The 20,037-nt window shown below is 47.6% G+C and overlaps 1 non-coding gene across 1 annotated transcript; it reads left to right on the plus strand.

The window, feature by feature from the left end:
- Window positions 1-19,610: 19,610 nt before the first annotated feature.
- Window positions 19,611-19,717, plus strand: LOC131275645 (U6 spliceosomal RNA). Its single transcript, XR_009183122.1, has one exon. It is a non-coding gene; the product is annotated as a U6 spliceosomal RNA (small nuclear RNA).
- The last annotated feature ends 320 nt before the right edge of the window (window positions 19,718-20,037 follow it).

Consider the following 20,037-nt stretch of genomic DNA (forward strand, 5'->3'; position numbering starts at 1 on the left):
AATCTCACAGAGACCCAAGGGAGTCTCCTTCTACATCATGCAGCCTGGTACTCCTCCAGGGAACATGCCCAAGTCAGGCAGGACATGGGGGCAACTTGCATCTCCCCGTCCAGACACTCCAGCTCCCAGCACTTCTAGCAGCAGCAAGAGCCAGGGATGGACCATGGGATTCACAGCATTTACTCTGAAGGAGTCGCCGGGGCAAGAAACCCACAGCAAGGCCGTGGAGGGGCTGTTGGGCAGGAATGCTGCCTTGTCACCCAGCCACAGGCCAGTATCCAAAGGTTACTGCTTTGGTTCCCTCCCAACGTTCTCCACATCCCAGACTCCCCTGATTCTGCACACCACCTCGGCTACCACGAGGGGAGCCGGCTGTGTCACTGGGGAACTTAACAAGGCTAATTCCACTGAAACCTCCATTAACTTTACTACCTCTCCGTAAGTGCTTCATTGTAAATAATGATTCTTCACCACGGAAACACACTGCCGGAATGTCCCGGCAGACATAAAATTAAATTCGGCTTCCACAGCCTGCTCAGGAAGCACATGGTGGTAGCTGCATAATCTTCCAAGCCACAGAGGGCTGTAAACGGTAAGCAGAGTCTTCTCCACAGGTTCCAGGGGAAGCTGGAGTTTAATCTACCTTAAAGGACAGGCCTGTGCCTCCCCACAGCTCCTCCCGCCCCAACACCTAATCCCTCTTTCTTCCAGCTTATTTTTTAGAAGAGGGAATCAGACCTCTGTTGTGAGCACAAAGAGAATTCCATTCACCTCAGAGAGGGGCTCGGCTTGAAGCACACCACCCAGGCTTTCTCTTCCAACAAATTCTAAGAAAAGATGATTTTGAAGACAAAATACACACACTGTTTCCAGGAAGATCGACATGGTTTCTAGAACCAGGCGGATTTGCTCAGCCCTCCATCCCACCCGCCCCCACAACCTTTTCTCAATGCCTCAGCCCCAACCTGCTGATTCCCTGTTTCAGGCGTGCTGCAGACACCTCCCTCCAGCCCTGAGGAGAGACACCATGGGGTTCAGCTAAAATAAGAACCACCTAAAACAAGAGCGAGAAGTCCGAGGCTGAATAAGCGTCACTTGACAAGTAGCAGGCACACACTGTCTCCCGCCAGCAGGGCAGAGACAGAATCGCTTGGGGATGCAGGGCCCTTGGGAGGAAACCTCTCCTGACAGTTTTCAGACAAAAGTTTGCAGTGACACCAGAGCTCCAGGCCTTCTGCTCTCCGCCCCCACCAGTTATTTGGCTTTCTCTGCACAGCGGCTGAGAAGCACAGGGGGCGTCCTTGCTGAGCTCACAGGGGCCTCTCGTTTGACCTCCTGGAATCCCTGTGTGGTATTTCTACCTCTCTGCAGAGAAGAGCACAGCCTGAGGGGCTCCTTCATCTGTGGGCTCTAATTTAAGTGTCTCTTTCTGTACTTTTTCTTGCTAAACTCGTGACAGCTTTGGAGTTTCAGGCAGGTTTAGGTGACCTAAGAAATGAGCAATACACCCAAAGATCAAGATGAAACTCTACCCACGCGCAATGGTCAAGATAAAACCTGTTTTCTGACTTCAAACTTCCAACTCTGCTAAGAAAAAAAGCAAAGGAAAAAGTCTGTTTTTCAGGAACTGAACACCTACACAACTTGATCATGAAGCAGTTCAGGAAGAAAGACCAAACATAAACTTCTCCTGGTCAGCACCTCCCTGGTAATCAGCTGACAGTGTGACAGCCACCCTTCCTGCCCTTGGGGACACGACTCCTCACAGCAGCCTCGTCAGGCATTGGCTTCAGCCCCACTTTACAGATGAGGACATTTTGACTTATAGGTGTTGTGACTGGCTCAAGATCATGCAGCCACAGTGACTGGCAGAGGTAAGACTTGAACTCTGATCTTCTCACTTCAAATCCTCTTCCCAGTGCAGCGCTGTAGACACTGCAGAGCCTGGTGTTTACAGGCCTGAGGGCTGCCATTGCCAAAGTATCCTCCAGCCTTCCTGCTGGTGCCCAGCTTTCCCTGGAGGCCTTTCCCACAAAGCCGACAGCACTCCCCGGGGCAGGCTGGGCGGGTGCAGCTGTCACACCGCATTTCTCTCCGTGTATTTCTGCTTCCCTTGTGACCTCGATTTCACGAAGATGTTCCTTTAAATTAGATCCCCGAAGGAACTTCAAGGCAAATTCCTCCATTTGTGATGTTTATGGAACTTGTCATTGCTTCTGCTATTACAGAGCCACCAGATGCCAGGCAACCCTCCGTCTAGCTACAGCACTGGTTTCCTTCCCCTCAGGTTGGAAGCACACTCCAAACAGAAGGCTTGCCTCACACCACCCCTACCCACCTGACTACAGGTTTTCTATGGAACATTTCAATGACCTCTCAGTTTTGCCACCACTCCTAGTGCCCACAATTTATAAACTACACAGACTGTTAACCTCTGTACAACAGAGGAAAGGGGGTTACTTTATAGGGAGAAAGATAAAGCAGGGCTCCCCAAGGTCCACAGTATCCCCCCAAACTCCAGACAAGAGCAGCTTATGTTTTAGTAAGTGCTTATATTTAGGCTTCATCATTCACTTCTTTTCTGGGTAACTGAAGAGCAGTCCACCGACCCACTGAGCAATATTGGCTGCCAGCCCTGAGCTAGGAAACAAGACATATTAATATACCCTCTCCCTGGGGACTTGTAGACTTATTGGAGGGGAGTAAAGACACAAATTATTGGAAAGCTGTGTACAGTGTACATTATAAATAAATAGTGTAGTCTAACAAATAGGGTGTTATTTTTAGAAAAGGGCAGCAATTAAAAGAAGTTTAAGCTTTGCTAGGGAATTATATAGAAGCCACTGATTTTGTTTGAGAACTGTGTTTTCGGAAAGCTTGTTTTAATGCATCCCTTAAAAGACTCAATGAAAGCTCTCTTGTCAAACTTTGGAAAGTTCATAGGGAAGTTAGGAGAGAAAGAAATTATTAAGCGTTGATTAAAGGGAGAAGGCCTTCTCTTTAGAGAAAAGAACTTTGTACTGATTAGTAGCCATTTCCTGAGGGATCCACGATGTTTTCATGCCTTCAACAAAAAAGTCATAGTCTTTTTTTCATCTGGTTCTTTCCAAATCTGATTCAAAAGCAGACACTCCCTTGGATGCAGGGGCATGGAGGGAATAATCAGACAGTGAGCAAGACGGGCAACAACTTGCAGAATGAGAAGACACACTCAGAAGCTGAAAAAAAGGATAATTGATAGGGATATTAGCACCTACAAACTAAAATTCTACAAGCATGGATTGCTTCCCGAAAGCCAAAAAAGAGTTGTGGCAGAATTGTCCACAAAAATTCATGTTTCCCCTTCTGCATAGAGTTGTCGCTGAGGAGTGGCTGTCTGGCAAGGGACTCCAGTCCTCTTAGCCTAGGACTGACCATGGGACTCATTTGCACAAGTGGAATAAGGAGGAAACTATGGTTGTCTCTTATAGTCCAAGGCCAGATAAGAAGCAGGTGTGCATTCTCTCCCTTCTTTCCCCTTCCCACTAGATGCAGAAAACTACATGGCCCAGTGCTGGAGAAGTCAACATGGACAAAGCCTGGGTCTCTGAATCACTGTGCTGGAAAAAGCCATGAGCTAACGAGGAAGATCTGTACTGGGCTATTACCTTAGTGGAAAATGCTCCTCTATTGCGTTAAGCCTCTAAAATTTGGGGGGTGTTGCCATAACAAACATAAAACTCAAGTTGTCCTACTCAAGCTCAGTATGACCAAGCAGAGCTTTGTAACAGATGAAGGTGTATGAGAAAGCACCGAAGCACTTCAATTTCTTTAATTCTTATCCCAGATGGTACATCATACGTCTGTATAAAGCAACAAGCAATTGTTGATTTCTTTTCAACAAAGCAAATCATATTTTAAATTTTTAATCAGGATTATTTGTAAACAAATCAGTCTGGTGGAGTTAAGCAGAAAAGGAATGGATTAAAGAATATTGAAGAGACAATAGACAATGATGAGCAATAGATGCTAAAACAGATGAAAGATTAAAGGGGACCTCTTTGCTCTCAGAGTGCCAAATTAGTGTCCATAGATTACCTGCTGTTGTAAGAGGTAAAACTCAGCCTTGTAATGAAGGATTCAGGCTGTCACCAACTGAGCCCACTCACTGATCAAACGCAGTAATCCACTGAGTCCCCAGACAGGATACAAAGTGAAGTGCACAGTATCTCTAAGAAATCTTCTTGCCAAAACAGTTAAACTTGAATCTAGCCAAGTCTTCAGATCAATTTCCCAGTGCAGGAAATGCTAGGGATAGAAGAACAAGCCAAAACACCACCACAAGGAAGCAATCAGATGAATTCAGAATGCAAGAGCTTCTATAGACAACAGAGCCAGTTTCTTCAGCAAGCCAATAATACAGGAGATTCTATAATAAAAGAGACTCTAGAGGCATAAATAATAAATTCAAAGGGTATAATTCGTATGGGTCATGAAAATCACAACTATTAATACACATTTTTGAGACAATCAGAGAAAGATAGACTGAATATTAGTAATATTAAGAAATTACTCTTCTAGGTAAGATAATAATGCTAAGGTTATATAAGAAAACGTCTTTATTTTTCAGAGATTCATACTGAACTATTAGGAGTAAAGTATTCTGAAAATTCCTTAGATGGAGAGAGAAAGAGGGAGCAGGGTGGGAAGAGGAAAAGAAAGAAAGTGGAGCAAATTTTATAATCATCGAATCTACCTGGTGAATAGGTAGGGATTAGTTATATGTTTTTTTCCCTTTCTACTTTTGCTTATGTTTAACATATTTTATAATGAAGGAAGCTAAATAGCTCCCAGAGTCAAGGGAGTGCCAGCAAGCCAGGCCGGGAAGCATGCTACCAGGAACACCTCTCCACGTCAATTCTGGAACTGGTCCCAGGAAGACACCCACTGAGGCCGCAGTGCCAGGTGCAGACCTCACAGCTTGAGGTGCCACCTATACCAACACGGGCCAAGGGGCGCCAGCATTCAGACACAGACCGCTGCCATGGTCCAATCTTCAATTGGATGCTGTAAGAGGCAAGATCTGCTTCAAAGGGTGAAAACTCCCCCCATAAGATGGGGTTCAGAAGCTGGGAAGCCTAAAAGAATGACTACAACAATGACACATGGGTGTATAAAACCACACAACTGAGTGACCTCAGGTGCCCTCACCTGTGAGACAATTCTTTGTACTAGCAGAAAGGAGTCTGCCCACTACAGAGCCCATGCTTCTAATCCAGGTACCACTACCTGCCTTGTGGAAGTTACCCAATGGCAAACACAGACTAGGGAAAGCAAAGGGCCTCTGGCATGTAGCCTTGTAATCTAGATTTAGATGCTCAGTTTACCAAGAGAAGCTTCCTGGAAATAAGCCATCAAGGGCAGAGGGCAGGAGAGATGTAAGCTTAAATTAGTAGGAGGAAAGAAAGGAGATGAAAAGGTGAAAGGGAATAAGGGTAAGACATAAAGTGGCCACATGTCCTGGTTACCTGGGATCATCCAATTTATTCCCATTTTCCCTGCATAATTATTAATAGTGTCCCCTCTCATTATCAAGCCATTCCTGTTTTGAGCAGTAAATATTATGGGAGCCAGAGCTGAGAGGCAGGAACTAGCAGAGGTGGGGGGCGAGGGGGGGCAGGAATAAGGGGCCCAGCGCAAGTAGATAGCTGGGGAAACGGAAGTGGGTGTCATGGGGAGCTCAGGACTGGATGGAGCAGGATCTAGAAGCGAGGGCAGGAGCTCCTACTTCATCCTATGAGTGATGGCGTGTCCTTGAACGCTCTTGAGCAGGATAATCATAGGAGCAGGCAACGTGCACGGACAGGATGAGAAATGAGACCCTAGAGGCAAGGAGACCAGCCAGAAATTCAGATGCGGGGTGTACAGTGGAATGGGAATGAGACTGAAAAAGGCAAGGGTATCAGATGGGAAGCACCTCATGAGGAGCTTGAGGGGAAACAGCGAGAAGAGAACAGTGGAGACAAGTGACCATGAGGATCCCGCTCATCCACGATTCTAAATCAAACCTGCTGCCCTCCTTGAGTGACAGACGAGTTTGCCTCCAAGACTTTGCCTTGCACAATGAAAGAGAAAAGCTGATGTGACAAAATGCGAAGAATTGTGCCTTTGATGTATGAACACGCCTCGACCCTTTGGGCCCTTACAAACCAGAGTTCACCCCAGATTCCCTTGATGTGTCCAAGGTGCACATCTTCAATAACAAGGGGTCTCCAAAGGTAGATTTCCACCTGCAATTGCAGGACCATTTCCATTTTGAGAGGCTCGAAGTTGCTTCCGATTAATTGTTAATTTAGCCTTTTGAGACCTCAATTTATATGCAGCATTGACCAGCATCTGCAAACAATCTGGGCAGAGGGAAAGAGGTCCTTAGGAAATTAATGTAATAGTTTCAGCTCATTAGTATAAGAGCTTGTTCTTAGAGCCCAGGAACTTCCTTCATTCAAAACTGTTCTAAAATCCAATTAAAATCTGGGATCACACACAGCAGCGTTGTTTATTTCCTCATTACTGAAGGTGAGAGCAGACTACAAAACTGCAGAAATCTAAGGAGCGTGAGGGTGAAGCCGTCTGAAATAACAAGAGGTCCAAAGTGAAGCAGGACAGTAAGGAGTTCCACATTGCAGGGAGCCGCATCCATGTGTGTATGGAAAGCACCAAACATACAGTCCTGGGAAGGTATTATTTCAGAGAATATGGCTACCATCTTTAAGAATAGCTTTTCAGTCCTTCAGCAGACATTAAACATCCCACAAACTTTAACTCCACCCGAAAATAGACCAAAAAACAATTAAGCTCCCAGAGAAAGGGCAAACGTCTGCAAGTGGTGGTAAGAACACATGATTTGTTCATTCCTCATTTTTGTCATGTCTACTGGGCGGTTACTATAGCGGTGAACAAAACAGACAGTCTCCCTGCCCTTGAGTAGCTTACATTTGGGGGGTGTAAGAGGGGATGGAGAGCTCATGGAAACAGACCATAAACTCTCTACCTAATAAACAGATAAGGTACATGGCATCTAGAAGGTGATGAAATGTCATTGCCTTCAGGTGACAAATGTGAGGTAAACCTCCAAGTCAAGAAACTAAAAGCAGCTCACGCGTCTGTGGGGTCAAGAACAACAGCCCAGATTCGGCCTTCCTGTTCACTCCTTCCTCCCGGGAAATGAGTTGAAGGTCAAAGATCCAAGCAGAGTGTCCCAAGGCACTGGCTGGTCCACTAAGCTGCAATCCCCTTCCCAGGCCGGGACTCCAGGACATTCCCAAACAAGGTCCTGCACCAAGAACCACTCATCCCGCGCCCTCCTCCCCCCCCTCCGTGATCATTCAGTGTTTTTGATGTTACTAGCAAATCTGTTTTTGGTTTTTGTGGGGTTTTTTTTTACCTGCATCAGTCCAAGTTTAAAACAATTTCCTGTTTGAGAATTCTTTTCTTTTAATTCCTCCCCTCGCTTCCCCTCCCCTCTCCAGAGACTGAAATTCAGTCTTAGGGAGCCAATCCCACAGTGGGGAGACGTCCCTGGCTAGGTCCTCAGGTATCAGGGATGGACCCCAAGCCCAGCTGGGCTGTGGCCGTACAGTACATGGACAGAGCTCCTCTCCCCCTCCCACCCACTCCCCACCAAGCCAGAAACCGGGGGAGGCCGTGAGCTCACCAGGATGCTTGGGCCAGTCCACTCCCCGCTCTAAGTCTCAAGTCCCTCTTCTGTAAGAAGAGGAGAGTGATTCTATCATGGGTGGTTTTCTGACCCCATTTAGGGCAGTCCTCAAGGGCCCTCACTGGCCAGCCTGTCCCTGGGAGGGAAAAAGGGCCAGATGGACAGGGCCGCTGCCCCTCCACTCTGTATCTGCAGAGCATCTTCTCTTTTATTTGTCTTATGTATTGAGTTTCCTCCTCAGGTTTACATTTTTAAGGCTTTCACAGCTAGAAAGATGTTTGAAAACCACTTGCAGGGTTCAGAGGTGAATCCCTGAATATTTTACCATCATTAAACAAGACCTGGTATATTGCTGAGCTCCAGCAGAGAAGTGAAGAGACTCAGGGCAGAGAAGGCCCTTTCCTGTCCATGACCCACTGAAGTGCTCGCTTGTATGCCAGCTTCTCGCCAGGACCAACATCACCTTGCTTGGCCTTTCTTGCCCAAAGCATGCAGGCAGTGAGCCTGGGAGGCAGGGAGAGGTGGAGGCAAGCACATGCTGGGAGGAAACTGCTCCACCCATGCTAGGCAACTGAGTCCTTTTACCTGTCAAGGTCACTGAACAGATCTTTGGTCCAGGTCTCCCATCAAAGACAAACACCTAACTCCATGGACAGATAAGCCAAGAACATGCTCAGGCTCCAAGGGTGGCTGAGAGGTCGCAAAACAGAGCGGCGGTCCAGGGCTGGACAGGCCCTTTCCAGTCATCCTTGAAATTGTTATTACAACTACAGACAGACCCTGAGGTCTCACGGGATGCAGGAGCAGTCACAACCAGGCCTCAGGGCCCCCAAATCCTTGGCTCTCACACTGTGGAGGATACGTGTGCCAGAGGCTGGTGATGGCCACCAGACATCAGCCTTTGCAAGGCCACATATTTAAGAAGCACAGCCAACCCTTTGCTCAAAATACCCCAAGACTGAGATGAAGGTCTTTGAGGAGGGACCAAACTTGGGTCTTGGATCATAACTGCTCAAGGGGCTTCTCAAGATGGTTCTTGCATAATTTCTACCTTGCACAAAATAGATCCTCATTGCCATTCCTCTGGCACTGCAGCCATTACCACTGCATTGACCTTTGCCTCTAGGTTAATTAAAAATAGTTTTGTCTACTGGAGAAATTGAACTGAATTAGCGTGGTTTTACTCTTTCATCAATAATTCGAATGACCATTTCCCACAAATGACAAATACACTGTCCAGAGTGGCTGGAGAAGACCCCTACTGTTAGGATGAGGCTTCATTGAGCGGGAGAAGGGGTGAGAGCCCTGCAAGCAGACCCAAAGCCCTCCGACAGCCCATGCCTGATTTCTCTCGGTCTAGACTGGACATGTGCCAGGACACACGAAGGTTGTCCAGGGCCGGGTCGGCCTGCCTGGCAGCCCATTAGGCCCAGCTGCAGGAGACACCTGCCCGCTCCGATTAGCATCAGAGCAGAGGAGAAGTGATGCCCCCGGCGTCACACAGTCTCCCCCTGAGCTCAACTGTCATCAAGTGATGGTGCTTCCACTTGGAGGCACCTAGAATCCATCCCTGTCTGCTATTTATAGTGTCCTGTGAGGTCACCCGTGGGTGAATTGGGGGTGGGATGGGGGAGTGAGCCACGTCAGGGCAAAAGGCCCAAAACAGCACCAACTTCCTGCCTCAGCCTCAAAGCAAGGAATAAGCAACCTCCAAGCTGAGCAAAATCCCATTCATAAAAAATATATGCAGCACCCAGTCGCCTTCCACTCTGTCCCAGGGCTGGCAACTCCAGGGAGATAGAGCGGTATGGTGAGAAGAGCTCCAAGACCATGGCAATCTGCCCTGGCAGTCCTTCAGAGCCGATCAGGGATGGAGTCAGAGGACGCTGCCTGGCCCCACGCCCAGCCACGCCCTGGCGGCGCTGCCTCTGATGGCCAGAAAGATGCCCCTGTGACTGCAGAGGAGGCTAGCGATCCCCAGCCAGGTCTCCAGCACAGACAGGAGCGCCTACCTTAGCTTGCTGTGGCTGCTAATTGCCACAAACTGCACTGCTTTAAACAACTGAAATGTATTGTCTCACAGTTCTAGAGACTAGAAGTCCAAAATCAAGCAGGGCCGCTCTCCTCGGGGGCCCTGCGACAGACTCCGTCCCTTGCCTCTTCCCATGGGGGCTGCCTGCCTGGCTTCCTCCTTCTGGAGCCGCAGGGGTCCCTCTTTCTTCTGTGGTCACATTGCTTCCCCCTCTTCTGCCTACGTCTTCTCCTCTTCGTCTCAAATTTCCCTCTGCCTTTCTTTTATAAAGATACTTGTCATTGGATCAAGGGTCCGTCCAGATAATCCAGGATGATCAGCCCATGTCAAGATCCTTAACGTAGTTCTACCTGCAAAGACCCTTTCCCCAAATGAGGTCACATTCACAGGTTCCTCAAGGTCACATTCACAGGTTCCTAGGATGAGGACACGGCCATGTCTTTGGAGGGGGCCTCCATTCAACATTATATGCCTCCAACCAATGGAACAAGAGCAAGAGCATGGCTTTGGGGTCAGGGAGCTCTGGGTTCGACTCTTACCTCTCCACTTACTCAACAATTAAAATCCTGCTGTCTTTAGGATGTCACCAACATCCAGCTTGATGCCAATGAAGGGCCCAGCAGGGCAGGATCTGAGAGCAGACCCTGCCATCCTTCTCCCTCAGCACAGAAGGCCCAACTGTGTGCTCAGTGACAGTCCCACCCCGGCACAGATGGGAGTGAGACCCTCCTGGGTCCTCCAGTGACCTGCGGTGGAGCCGTTGGCTTCCCGCTCTCCGGGGATCAAGCACTCTCTCTGTCACCTCTCCTACTACCGCGTCTTCCTTGGCTCCGGAACCTGGCTGCCTTTTCACCTGTTTCTGCCTCAGCGCCCCCAGCAATACCACTAGGTCTCCATCCTGCCTTCGTCTGCTTTTAATTACTAAGCCAACTAAGTGAGCCCCGGCGCGGCCATGTGCTGACACACCTGGCTGCCTCTGACAGGTAATGATGCGCTCAGCCAACGTTCAAGGGCAGGCCTTTCTGGCAGCAGCGAGGCCATCCAATCGGGATCTGCGATTGACGGAACAAGGTCAGGGTGAGCTCGGAGGTCAAAGAATACTGGATGGGGTCGCTGCGCCCTGTCCTGCAAAGACCCCGCCTCCCCGCGCACCGCCCGAGCGCAGCCGATTTATCAGGCAGCTACAGCCTCGGGACTGTGTGTTTCTACAAGGAGGATCGATTTCTCTGGGAAAATGGAAAGTGGGCATTGAGCAAACACTCCCTTCTACATCAACACCTCAATAGAGATCCTTTAACATCATTTGTGAGTGACTGAGAGAAGAAAAGGAGTGGGTTTTCCTTCAGGGCAGAGAGAGGACATATAATTCGAAGGCTCCTTCAGATTATTTTCCTCCTCAAACTGAGAAGGCCTGCAGAGCCGTGGGTTTCCTCCACCCCAGCCCACCCTAAATTCTGAATACCAGGTGCAAACCTGTGCACACGCCTCCCTGGAGCCTCCCTCAAGCAGGAGGCCATCTCCAGTTAACCCCGGGGTGGCAAAGGACCCAGCAGGAGGCCCAGGCACAGCCGAGGGTCCTCCAGGGCTCAAGGATTGGGGTCCACCCCAGAACTGAGAGGCCAGCCACACGGGGGCACATGGTAGCCATCGTGGCACACCTGATGAGCTGCCAAGAGGCTCGGAGCTGCTTGACAAATCCCGGCTGACAGGTCCATCCAGGGAAGCCAGAGGTGGGGCCGCCCCCAGTCCTGTCCCCTGCGGCAGTGTGGAAACGCCACACGAGGGACAAAGGGCTTTGGGTGTTGGTGACACATGGTCGCAGGGTCAGCCTTCACCCTGCTGTGTGTTAAGCTGGAGAAGAAGTCCTAGGGGAGGGGGATGGCCAGGGAGGAAGGAAGGCTTGGTCTGAGCTGGTCAGTCAGCTTCCGGAGGAACCACAGACACCACGGCTGTGAGGATAGAAAGCAGGGGCACTGCAATCTCTCGTTTGTGAACATCGCACGTCCATATGTATAGATATAGACACACACACGACTGAAAAGGTCTCTAAAAGGGAACATGTGAAAGCGTTAACAGCATTTCACCCTCAGCGGTGGGATTTTGGATTTGTTTTTCTTCACACTTTGTCTCTATTTTCCAAATTTTCTACAATGTACACCACATTACTTCTATAGTGTGAAAAATTGCTGCTTTTTAAACTGTATAAATGAAAAGAATTGAAAATATTAATAATTCTCACATCTGTGCTTCCTCCGTGTAAGAACTTGTGCCCCATTTGCTATCTGTAGCAGACAGTGCCTAATTCAATAACAGAGCAACCCAGCCACACCCCCAGCTGACCTTGGATGCCGTAATCTTCCCAAAGGGGACACTGTCCCCTCAGTGCTCCCCTCCTGCCAATACCGGAGCCCCGACGTCACTGTTTATCCCATTTAAGAATAACCAAGAGAAGCAAATAGATTTTATAAGTCACTTAGTCTTTAGAGCTCTCTCCTTGAGGACACGCACGCAGGCTTCTAGCAAAGATGACGCAAAATAACAAGACAGATGTAGCAACTAATACAAAGTGCTTGGTTCACTAAACAAAGAGCTTTTGATGCTGTAACTCAATTTGCGTCGGCATAATAGGATCTGAGTGGGGCTAAGAGGAACCATATATAAGGGACGGCAGCCTTGCAGTCAACGGGAAAGCAGAGCCCTGCAGTGGCTCTTCCCGGGACCGACCGCTCCTCCCACAAACCGCCACTCTTCCAGGGCCTCTGATGGGCGCTGTCACATCAGGTGAAATTCAGAGGGATGGCTCACTTTCCTTCGGAAAACACTCAGAAACGTTTTTTCATACCAGAAGACCAAACCCGACAGCTCCCCCTTCTTTTTGCCCTCCTCATTCTTTTATTCAGCACCTACTGTTTTCTGCGTACTTAACGTGCCCGCCAAGGAGGTTATGGAAATGCACAGGATGGAGTCTGAATACCCTCGAGAATTCACAAGCCGATAGACGCGGTGTTGCAAAGGGAGAGGTGACAGGGCCAGCGGTTCTGCTAGTCCTGCTAGTCCTGCTGACGCCAGAGTGTTAGAAAAGCACAAAAGCTGCTACTCCCAAGCAGGACGACAGAAGAATTTCATGCCAATGCCTTGCACCACGGTTGATCGCGAGCTTTGCTGTCAGGCTGAGGACAAAAGCCCTCATGAGCCCCCATCCCAGGGCTTGCCCAGCTCAGGGCAGCCTGTCACCTGCCTCCGCCTGTACAGCATAGTCCCTCTGCCCCCTGCCAGCAGCCCACCCTTGCAACAAGAAGACCATCTGGGTCTGAGGACCTAGGGAGCTGCCTGGTTCTAGGCTCCCCATGAGGACTTGAAAAAGACCCTCGTCGTCCCTCACCCCCAGGCAGCGGGGCCCCCACTGTGGGTAGCAGGGCTGGCCTGGATCCAGATGAGGGGTCCTCAGAGATTATCTGAGGAAGCTTCCCTGGCAGGATCCCACCAAGCAGACCCCAGGGACAAGATCAACAAGTGTGTGCTCACTTCTGTGCAACAAATGGTGAGACTGGCACAGCCCTAACCCAGCAAGGGGTAATTTTCCTTTTGGGCTCAAGCTTGAGTGCCCAAGTGGAAACAAAGAGCTCCGAGGGGTGGGGGACCCAGAGGGAGCTGTGATGATGAGTGAATCCTGTCCCCGAGCTGGCTTCTGGGCCGTAAATCAGGAGGATGAGCCTGAGTCAGTGTCAGACGTGCTGACTAAATGGTACTCTCCTCCCCCGGGTACCCCAAGTGGGCAGCAGCAGCTCCCAGAGCCTGCGGAGACCAGGTGGGGAGTGCTCCACCACTGCAGGCCAAGTGGAAAGGGCCCTGGGAACAGCCCCTGCCCACCACACCCACGCTCTCCCTCCATCCTCACCCAGCCTTGCCGGGGCCATGGAAGGGAGGGCAGAAATCTTTCACGTGATTTTCACAAGCGTACAGGGAAGACATCAGGGCAGAAAATACTCCCCACTTCCCAGAAGGAAACAGAGGCTCAGGCTTTGCCAGGCTTGTAAGTGGTAGAACTGGCACCTAAAATGCTGGTCTCCTGCCTCGAGTCACAGTGCCCTTTCCTCCACATTGCCCTGCCCTTCTAGGCGTCTTCCTCAGCCAGGCAAATATCAGGAACTCTGGAACATGTCCCGGACCAGCTTCCAGCCAGCACTGGAGCGTGCTCCGTGACGCTCCTCTCCCCTCTCATCGATCCCATTTAAAACCTGGGCTGGGAACTGGAGAGATGAGCTCTGGTCCCAGTTCTGCCACTCACCATGGGGGACCTGGCACAATAGATAGCCTCTCTGAGCCTCATTTTCCCATGTAAAGCGACAGTCTAGACTAAATGGCAACTGTGACCCAGTTCTACCAGCTATGATTCCAGGGCACCTGGGAGGTGTTAGGTACATGTCAGAGCGCTGGGAGACATGATGCTAGGGCCCTCAGAGGGCAGGCGTGCAAAGTCTGTTTTTGCCCTGGAAAAACACAGTCCCAATCTCAGAGCCCCCACACTCTTTTTTTTTTTTAAAGATTTATTTATTTATTTCTCTCACCTACCCCCCGCCCCAGTTGTCTGTTCTCTGTGTCTATTTGCTTCGTCTTCTTTGTCTGCTTCTGTTGTTGTCAGTGGCACGGGAATCTGCATTTCTTTTTGTTGCATCATCTTGTGTTAGCTCTCCATGTGTGCAGCGCCATTCCTGGGCAGGCTGCACTTTCTTTCACGCTGGGCGGCTCTCTGTACGGGGCGCACTCCTTGCGCATAGGGCTTCCCTACATGGGGACACCACTGCATGGCGCGGCACTCCTGGCATGCACAGCACTGCATGTGGGCCAGCTCCGCACGGGCCAAGGAGGCCTGGGGTTTGAACCGCGGACCTCCCATGGGCTAGACGGATGCCCTAACCACTGGGCCAAGTCTGCTTCCCAGCCCCCACATTCTTGATCTATCTGGGTGAGTATTGTTAATTTTGCTAACAGCAGATTTGAAAATATGACCTACGTTGAAGGAAGAGATTACCTTGATTTTCCTGGTTAAAAACAAAAAGGATTAATATCATAGTCAATTCTTATTTACTGAGCTATGAATGAGCAGAGTGCTTTGGAAAACAAAAGAGCCCAGAAGCGGAGGCCATCCACAATAGAAGGTGGAGTGATTTCATCCCCAGGGTTAGAGCTCTGAGTGCTTCCTGGAAGAGGCAGCAAGAGACCTGGTCCCTGAAGAAGGCCATGCCTGGGTCCTGGGCACACATGTCAGGTAGGGGAGCAGCCCCAGCAGGGACTGCCAGGCCGTGAAGAGCACGGTGGCTCCAGGCCCACTGGGTCCCGTGTGCATGGAGGCCTTCCCACCCGGCTCCTGCGCTCCTCTCTTCCTAGCACACCTCGGGCTCCAGCAGCCAGCGTGGCTGGGGCCCGTGGGGGAGGGAAGCCAAGGCCGAGCCCAGGATGGATCTCAGGGCTCTTGAGGCCTCTCAGCTGCTCTGAGCCTGGCTACGTCCTCTGGGCTACCATCCCCAAGAAGGACAAAGGCCCTACATTTTGGGGCTACCAAACTCCTTTTAATTACTCCTAAGTGCTTCATACAACTTTCTATAAATCCACCAGCTCATCCGCATCGCAGAACTCAACGTGCAATCTCATTAGGAGGCAGTAAGTGGTGGGAAATATTGATACTTCTGGCTAATCGCGTTATTAATATCATTACCATTCATATCACCTCGTAAACAACTCTTATAGGACATTAGTCTGGCTAAGTCCAAATGAGGATAATGCTGGTGCTAATTATATCTCTATAAACTTATTTTATGGCCAGGAACAAGGGCTCTTATGTCCTCTGATTACTCAGTTGCCAGAACCATAAGGAAGTAGGAAAGACTTCATGAAGACGTGCCCTCTGGGGATGATTCATTTAGAATAATTGTGATTTGCAAAAGCATAAGAGCTCTGGGAAGGTTTTTAAGAAGAAAGGAATTGAAACTTGTAGGAGACAGGGCAGGGAGAAACCTCTAGGGCGGCAAGAGCTAAGCCAAGGCCGACTCACGGGCCCTGCCAGCGGGGCTGCTCAGCTCGCCCGCCCGCGTCTGCAAGGCAGGCCCAAGCTGCTCCTTTTGATGGCAACTACAGCAGGGTCAGTGACGGTGGCGTGTGTCCACCCCTCAGGAGGGAGTTCTGAATCTACAGTCCTCAGCGACTTTTACAAACCACTCACCTGCGTACTGGCTTCCTTACCACTTAGGAGCTTAACGAGGGCTTGCCTGCAGCTGGTGGACGGCTTCTACCCTCTCGGGAGGCAGTGCCAGCCTCGCTGTCCCTTCACCTGCATTGTTTGGGGAAGGTTTCTCCCAGATAAGGGTCAAAATGAAAAAGGCTCACTTGAAAGGAGGCTGTGAATCAGAAAATAAATGCTTTCTTTTTCTCTTTCTAGCTGAGCTCAGACAATTTACAGTATTGAATGTCCCCTTGTACTCTGGAGACCTAGAATTGATTTTTCTTAAAATTGCTCGTTGGGTTGCTTATAAATTTCTCTAGCTGCTGTTACCAAGTTGTAAATTGCAGTTATGAGAATAATCACAGATCGATATCAGTCATTCTGAGGGAGAGCTGGGTCTGCCCGAACATATGAACATACACAATTCAGGATTTTAATATATTTACAGTAAATTTTCTTTAGTTCAGATTCCATTAATTAAGAATTGGTAGGAGCGGGTGTAGCTCACTGGTTGAGCGCCTGCTTCCCATGTACAAGGTCCTGGGTTCAATCCTCAGTACCTCCTTAAAAAAAAATTGGTGCAATCTCGGCCAGATGATAGGCAGACGTCCATCTCAGCGCCGTCTGTAGAGCAGTTATTAGTGCTGTTCACAAAATATTCCAAACTCTTCTCTTTATGTGTATTTCTCCACTTTTTTTTACGTTAAGCAAGGTCATGTGACTTCTTTTGACCAGTGGAAATGTGAGCCTGAGGTAGCATGTGTTACTTCCAGATACATGCTTTAAAACAGAAGTCGGCAAACTTTTTCTGTAAATGGTCAGATAGTAAATATTTTAGGCTTTGTGGGCCATATGACCATTGTCACAACTATTCAGTTCTACCATTGTAGCAGGAAAGCTGCCAAAGACAATATGGAATTGAAGGGCGGTGGCTGTTTTCCAGGAAAATCTAATTTATGAAGACCAAAATTTGAATTTCACATAATTTTCATGTATCACAAAATATTACCCTTCTTTCAATTTCTTTAAACCCTTTAAAAATGTAAAAATCATTCTTACCTTGCAAACGTACAAAAACAGGTGGCAGATGGAATTAGCCAACTCCTGCCTTAAAAGAAGCAGTGAGCGATTCACTATATACGCTTGCCCAGCTGAGAGGAGCATAGAAGCACATGTGCACGTGGGGCTTCCACCAGCCAGGGTCTGTGAGTGGCTATGATGAGCAGAAGCCCAGTCAGTCCATAGTGAACACACAGCGTGCACAAGACACTTGTGCTAAGTCACTGAGAATTTGGAGGTTGTCTGTTATTGCAGCAAGCCTAGCCTATCCTAGAAATAGTCTAGAAAGGCCTTTTCTAAGTGAATTAATGGAGTAAACAGAATTGCAATATAAAATATGTATTAATAAGTGATTTTTTTCAAATACATTTTAAGCATCTGTTGTACCCACTTTCAATAGTCATAAATTATGCATAAATTATTTTAATCTGTTCATTAAAGCATAGATTTTTAGAGTCAAGACAGAGTATTTCCTTTTCAAGGATATTCTTATTTAGGCTGGGTTTCCCCCTAATCTCTCCCTGTTAGTAAGATTAACAGTTTGGGAATCTCAGTCTTATACCCAACCTCTCTGTCTTTAGCCCAAGAAACTGGTGGGGAATAGAAGTTGTTTCCAGACAGAATGAACCATATCAAACATCACATTTTAATGGTACATTAATGAGAGAGAAAAAGGCAAACAGAGAGAAGGGTGGACATGCCCTATGCTTTGGGCATACCCCTTGTCCTCTCTATGTGTTTCCCCATCTGTAAAACTGGGAGATGAAATGAATGTCCAAAATGAGCTTTTTTAGTTCAGATAGTTTAAGACTAGATTATCATTTCAAACAGACCATTTAAAATAAAATCTTTTGTATCTAACAAAAACAAAATAGAAAAGATCTTTGAAACAACTCCATCTAGAACTTTGTGCAGGAGTCTTCATTTAAAGAAGTCAGACATGTCCCTAGAAGGAACAGGAAATTAACAAAGGAAGAAATACCAGTGAACAATGAACATATGAGAAAACATTCAGCCTCCCCAGATGTCAAGGTTATACAGATTTTTTAAATTGAGATACCATTTTTTATCTACTGGCTTTGCAAATATTCATAAAGAGAATCATGTTCCATATTGGTAAAAACTGGGAGGAAAAAAAGCCCTCTGCTGATGAGAACGTAAATTGGCACGGCTTTCCTAGAGGGAAATTTGGCAGTACAAATTGAACATCATAAATATGGGTGTACCCTTTGACCAAGCAATTCTACTTCAAGGGTTTTTCCTAAGAAAAAGCTAGGTAAGTACCACAAGATAAAGATTACACAATTGATCAATGCAACATTGTTTCTGATGGCAAAAAATAAAATTATAAATGACCAAACATGAGGAATTCCATAAATAAAAGATGGCACATTGATACAGTGGAATACAATTCAGCTATTAAAAGTAATGTCATCATGCATAATATGAACCTAATTTTGTTTTGAGGAAAAAAGGAAAAATTATACATATATATTAAAAAGACTATAGAAATTTTTCAAAAATTGAACCACTAGTTTTTTCTAGAGATGTTCATTTTCTTAATTCTTTTTTGTATTTTCCATATTATAGAATCAGGAAAAAGCATTAAGTGGTACTAAATTTTTTTTTAAATGATACTGTAAATCCATATTTATTGACACTAAAAGGTGTCATTTACATATTTTAAAACTTTTTAAATTAAGTCATATTGGGGATATTTTTGGGACTTTGGAATTGTCCTGAATGGCATTTCAATGGCAGATACGGCCATTAAATATCTTGTCATAACTTACAAAAATGTGTGGGAGAGAGTGTAAACTACAATGTAAACAATAATCCAGGTTCAGTGGCAATGCTCCAAAATGTGTTCATCAATTGTTACAAATTACCACACTAATGAAGGATGTTGTTAATATGGAAAAATGTGGGAAGGGTAGGGAGTGGGGCATAAGGGAATCCCCTATTTTTTTATGTAAAATTTATGTAATCTAATTATCTTTTAAAATAATAATTTAAAAAGTATTTTAAAATAGTAAGTCATGGAGAGATTGAGAGGTGAACTTTTTCTTGTTTGTCTGTCTGGGTTTTGTTTATTATTATTGAAATAATGAAGATGCTCTAATACTGACTGAAGTGATGAATGTACAACTATGTGATTACACCAGATACCACTGATTGTACACTTTGGGGGGGGGGGGGGGAAGTAAGTCATGAGAGTGATGTCATCAACATGGCAGCAAAACACATCCCTGAAAAAACCTCCCCAGAAATTCAGTGAATAAAAGGACAAATCCCATGTGCTTAGAACTCTGAAGGATGGTAAAGACTGGACTCCACACATGCTAAATTGAAGAAAATGGAAAATATAAGTAGGAAACTCCTATCCCAGGCTCACTGGTCCAATCTCTTGCTCACTGGACCAGCACAGCTTGGGAGTTGCTCAGAGGCAGTGACCCAGTCCCTCCTGCCTCCCACCGGGGACAGCAGCGGTAGAACCCCACACACATCCAGGCACAGGGACCAAAGTCCACAGCGTCCCAGGGTGGAACACAAGATGCTGAGGAGTGCTGCATACAAAAGGGCCCCCAAGAAGAAAAAAAGAGGTGCTCGCTTCGGCAGCACATATACTAAAATTGGAACGATACAGAGAAGATTAGCATGGCCCCTGCGCAAGGATGACACGCAAATTCGTGAAGCGTTCCATATTTAAAAAAAAAAAAAAAAGAAGAAAAAAAGAGAGAGTGAGAGAAAGAGACCACAGTGAAACTCTAGCTGGAAAGTGCTGTTCTCACTCAATCTAGCTTCTGTTGACTGGACCACCTAAATGCAAAATGGATTTTTTGGGAGTGACCCCATCAGGCTCCCTGGGGAAGAACAAACTAACAGAGAAGAAACCAGAGGTAAGAAAGCCTCAGAGAGGGAAGTGGACTTGGCCCAGTGGATAGGGCATTCGCCTACCACATGGGAGGTAAGGTTCAAACCCCGGGCCTCCTTGACCCATGTGGAGCTGGCCCATGCGCAGTGCTGATG

The sequence above is a fragment of the Dasypus novemcinctus genome, chromosome 2 (genome assembly GCF_030445035.2).
Source record: "Dasypus novemcinctus isolate mDasNov1 chromosome 2, mDasNov1.1.hap2, whole genome shotgun sequence".
NCBI lineage: Eukaryota > Metazoa > Chordata > Mammalia > Cingulata > Dasypodidae > Dasypus > Dasypus novemcinctus.